The sequence below is a fragment of the Numida meleagris genome, chromosome 2 (genome assembly GCF_002078875.1).
Source record: "Numida meleagris isolate 19003 breed g44 Domestic line chromosome 2, NumMel1.0, whole genome shotgun sequence".
In the NCBI taxonomy this organism is placed as follows: domain Eukaryota; kingdom Metazoa; phylum Chordata; class Aves; order Galliformes; family Numididae; genus Numida; species Numida meleagris.
The window spans coordinates 24,009,378-24,014,756 of NC_034410.1; the positions used below are offsets into that span (position 1 = coordinate 24,009,378).

General features: G+C 43.1%; 1 long non-coding RNA gene across 1 annotated transcript in view; it reads right to left on the bottom strand.

The window, feature by feature from the left end:
- The window catches only part of LOC110394859, a 27,355-nt gene extending 22,096 nt beyond the window's left edge, over nucleotides 1–5,259 (bottom strand). Inside the window, exon 1 of the long non-coding RNA XR_002435976.1 lies at nucleotides 4,626–5,259. This is a non-coding gene — a long non-coding RNA (uncharacterized LOC110394859). The remainder of the gene's footprint in view (nucleotides 1–4,625) is intronic.

Here is a 5,379-nt window from a genome sequence, read left to right on the forward strand (position 1 = left end):
ATCCCCTCCTTCTTTCTTCCCACAAGTACAGTTTTAATTTTAATTCAGAGCTCAGAGAATTTTGGTTTCTATGTGATGCTTCTGCTGCTTGCCAGCATAAAATTCAATGCAATTCTCTACACAGTGTTGCTGATGGTGCTGATGCCTTTATGTCTTAAACTACAGCATCTCTGTTTGCTCAGGTTGGATATTAGGAAAAGCTTCTTCTCAGAAAGAGTGGTGAAGCACTGGAACAGGCTGCCAGGGGAGGTGGTGGAGTCATCATCCCCAAACGCGTTCAAGAAACATGTAGGTGTGGCACTGAGGGACATGGTCAGTGGGCATGGTGGGGGTGGGTTGGCCGTTGGACTAGGTGATCTTAGTGGTCTTTTCCAACCTTAATGATTCTATTATTTTATAATCTGAGCTCTCCAGGCCCCCCAAAATTGTGTTCATGAAAATTAAAAGAAAATATATGGAGGTAGGATCAGAACAAAGTCCTATAACATGCTTTTGGACCTGGATATCTTGAAGTAAAAACCTAGTGTAGTCAATAATGTACTGACGTGGTACTGTCATGGGCAAAACCCTACTTCTTAAAATGTTGTATTGAAATGAAGAATGAAATTCTGGCCCTGTAGTGTCACCAGTAAAGCTCCTCTTGTTTTAGCTGGTTGTTTTACTCCATACGGACATAGATCAACCTTATCCTTTATGGCATTTCCAGCCTACATGCAGTTCAGCATGCACACAGTAAATCTGATTTGACGTGGCTGCCAGTCTGTTAGCACTTCCAGCTGCCTGGAAACCCCAGACAGACACGAGAGATACTAAAAATCTGCCAAGGCACAATTTCTGGATAGAAGAGGAGATGCTGGGAACGCCTTAAAGTATAATATTTATTCCTAAGCTGCTTGGCTTTGTCTTACGGGAGGTAGAGAGCCTCCTACCTTGTACCTACTTCTGGTTTACACGCTGTTTAAGCATGATACTTTTTTTGAAGTAATGGCAGAAATGTGATGTACTGCAAAATGTCTGTATGTGTCCCATGAAGCAAAACACCCCCCCAGATTCCAGCAGCTCCTCAATCCTGCCAAAATGTGTAGCGAAGCAGCATCAGTCCTGCCTGATCAGAGGGACACTGCTCTGGGGTTTCTGTGCTTTGTTGCAATTCTCTGAAATTAAGAAGCAGCATTACCCAGATCCAAAGTCTAGGAGAAAAAAGGTAAAGTAATTCCTTGTTCTGCCCAGTCAGCACCAGGAACAGGCAGGGACAGGCACAGCTGCTGAGGGAACCAAGGTGCACCCATGCAGGATCTTGGCTTCGCACTCACTGCTTTGAGGTCTGACTCCCACACCTGGGAGACCTGTACGCATGGCAGTCACACAGGGCTACTCCAGAAACAGAAGGAGAAAGGGACCGTGAGCAGCAGGAGCAGGCAAAGTTTGCTTTATCCATCTGTTTTGTATTGAGAAAGTTATTACTGTGAGTAAAGTCAGCTGAGACAACCCAAGTCATTGCAGCCTGAATATTTAAGCTAGACTATAAATATCTGATTTTACTTTTTTTTTGTTTAATGGTGATTATTATTTATGCTTTTTTCCTCTTTACCCTCCTTTGATTTAGTAGCACAAGGAGTTTTCTATCACTTCAGTCTGTCAGTTGGAAGCAGTCGTCAGCCTCACTGCAGACAGCTCCTCGTGGCTTAGGTACTTTGGGATTTCACTGTCCATCTCCCCTCTCCATCGTGACCCCAGGTGGCTCAGAAGTACTTTGGGTCAAACTTATTATATACTATTCACTATCCCAATAAACAAGTAGTGTGTTGTCACATTTGGAGTGCTGCGTGTTTTTCTAGTAATTATGCCTTATTATATATTTACCATTCAGAAAATGCAGGTGTGGGCTGTTGAACTGGGGCCAATAAGAATTCGCCGAACTGGCAGCAATTCCTCAGTGAGTCATGTTTCACTGTCTGTTGGTTTTATAACTGTTTTCACTACTAATTTAGCTCTGCGATGCAATATGCAATTAGTCCTATTATGGAAGCAGCTGTATTCAGTTTTACAATGGCACTTTCCCCTTTGGCTTGTACCAGAGCCTGTTGTGGTTCTGCTGATTTGATGACTGAAGTTGTAAAGTGGTATCTGGATGAGCCACAGTGAGCCATGAGCCTCATGCAAATATGATTCTTGCTTATACACCACTGCTCTAATGCTATTTCTTACAGCCCAATTAGAAATGCGGTCACAGAGAAAGCTGTTTCTTGCTACAGTAAGTAGTATTGTCATGCAGCGATTTGTTGCCACGCTGGTATCACCTCTGGAGTCTTGCAGCTTATTATAAATAACATTTGTCAGGCAGAATGTGCAAGCAATAAGCTTCTGCTTGGAAATTAGCTCTTGCAGGCTTCAAAAATCAGTTCCTGGGCCACGGTGCAGCCCTGGGGCTGAAAAAGGGCCAGAAGAGAATGGCCCTTGGGCCACCAGCTCCATTATTGCCTATGCCTGGCACCTGGGGGAAGAACACTGGCAAGTCTCTGTCTCCAAATCTGTGACAACTGAACAGCAGAGAAGTGTACACAAATATCAGTCACGCTAGCTATCTGCCTTTACTGTCAACAAAGATGTGAGAAAAATCCAGTACATATTGTGCATTAGTTTAATCCGTATTAAAGCAACTCCATTAAAAGAGCAGGGTCTTGAGAAATCACTGAGAACATTCACTGCATTTTTCTACTGTGTTATTACCCATTTTCACACCCCTACATATGTTATGGTTTTGTTGCATGTCACACAAAACGGTAATTTGGTTGTGAAAAAATGAGAAATCATGACATTTCACATGTGTTTTCAGTAAAGCAACAATTTTCCTTGTAACGGGCCCCAGTTTTCTTCCTCAGAAATAGGGCTATTTACAATGAAAACGTTCCTGTTGTGGTGGAATAATGACACGAAGAAAGGAACCAGGCTGAACACTGTGCAGAAAAGTTAAAATGCCTACATTTCAAGTGCTTTGAATTTCAGGTGAGTGTGTTGCTGCCTCTCAAACACCACCCTGCTGACTGGAGTGCACTGGCAAAGGAGCTTGCCCCAGCCAAGCCTGTCCACTTGCTAGGATTGTTCCTGACCACTGTTGCCTACAGTTATCATTCTGGTCAGACTGTTACAGTAGAAACTATTTTCCAGGAACTTTTCACGATGAGAAACAAAGGAGCTCTCTGCTCTGCAGAGAATAGCCATTTGGGAGAGCTGGACCGGCTGAGAGTTGGTCCTTTGCCCAGACCTTATCATTTTCTATCCAGAGGCTGGCTTTATGCTAGAGTAAACAGCTGGAGCTACGCACTATATTTCATCCAAAGCATGTAAAACAATAATGAACTTTATGGTTCTATAAAGATTTGCAAAATTATTCCCAGGTCTAAAGTTTAATTGTTTAATGTCACCAAATGACTTTGCAATAACTGAGCACAGTGGAGTGGCAGAAGTTAATCACTTGACTGAAGTGAATTAAGATTTTCTAAAGCTACATTTATCACTGTAATTTCAGGCTAATTTCATTTTCCATTCATAAAATATGATTTCAGTTTCTGTATCTCTCTGAGCTGCGGAAAAGGAACGTGCCTGTTTTATAAACCATGTTTTAGTCAAACAATGTCAGAGGTGATGTACATACCGATAACCGGAAAAGGCTAAGCTTATCTTGGCATCTTCAACTCACGTTGCACATGCCTTAGCACTGAAGTCCACGTGCTGTTTAAGGCTTCTCTTTTAAATCTCAGTGGGCCAAATTTTCAGCATTAGCTTTGATTTATCTGTTTTTCTAGACCTCCTGTCAGGAGGCAAACACAACGGCAGCTGGAAGCCGGAGCCAGTTGTGACAGCATTGCTCAAAGCCAAGCCTGTGAGCCAAAAGGGCCGTCCCCAGGGGCTGTCCACCTCCTCCCTCAGGTGGGAACCCCTCCCTGCCCACTGGTACTTCAGGCACCAGAGCAGGACCCAGCTTGTGCCAAAGGAAGTACAGCTGGCTCACCATCCTCCTCAGAGGTATCACATACCCAACACTTGCCTATCAGGTCAGGGAGCTCAACTGGGTCCTGGTCTGCCTGAAGGGCTCGAGGAGAGTCTCCCAGAGCCTGGGTGTAGCTGTCAGGTAGACTACAGGGAAGGAGAATACCCATACCTTTCTCAAACATGCCTCAAGTTCACCATCGATATAGTTAGCTGCAGGTGGTCACACAGTGTCTAGCAACTTGGCAAACTGCGCCTTTTGACATTTTTTCTTTGGATAAATGCATGAAGAATGAATGAATTAAAAATTTCTTCAAGACTGAACTGCACAAAATCCTGGACCAAAATCTGTAAAGCACTGAACCCTCTCCTCATCTTTTGATGTGGCTGAGCATTTAGCATCCGCAGTGTTTTTCACCTTGCATCATTTACAGACAAAGCTGCCCATGATGACAACATCTCTGCAAAGTTTCCCAGATACACAATAGGTCAGCTAAAATTGGGACCCATATCAATGTAGCTGTTTAGTGACTTTGTAATTTATATGGAAATAAGGCCATTTTCTACCCCCATTTTCCTTCTCTCCCTCTTGCATAATCCCCTTTCCCGTGAAGGAGACAAAATATACTACTTACTGTTTTTCTTTAGTAATGAAGATCTGAATGGTTAGGTCTGCTATCTTTGCACCCACACAACAGCTTGCACACTCCTGCTAATCAGAGTATGCACTCAGGCTGTGGACACACATGCTTACCTGGTCTCAAATTACTTCCAGGTTAGGTCATCACTGCCTGCTCATTTCCTCTGCTTTCTCTGCTTTGCATTTTATTGGTTTGTTAGAAATTAGCCACAAATCCAGCCTAGTTCTAGTGTCTTTTGCACTCATTTGTTCCAAATGTTGTACCCCCCTGAACTCTTCCTCTCACACAAATACAATTTATTCCCACACATGGCAGGCACGCTCATGAATTATTTATATTGCTTTGGTAACTTATACTTCGCAAATAATGAGGGAAGCAAATGTTTCCAGTGTAGGAGTCATAACAAGCAACAGCCAAGCTGCTGGGCAAGAAGGTGGTAAAATGCCCCAAATTAAAAAACAAAACAAAACAAAAAAACCCCATAACTTTTCAATGTCCAAAGAAACATCACAAGAGTCATTCAAAGCAATTACCTGCCTTCAGGAATGGTGCTTATCAGCTAAAATTAAGAGCCAATATCTTGCAAAGACAAAAGAGGCTTTCATTTCCCCAGTTTGTATCCTGCACATGGGAAAAAAAAATGGCAGACTGTCAAATACATGTACAGCTATCCCATCTATTGCATCTGACACACGTCCTGGACAAAGGTTATGTGGGATAAACCTATGACAGCATTCCCACCTGCTTG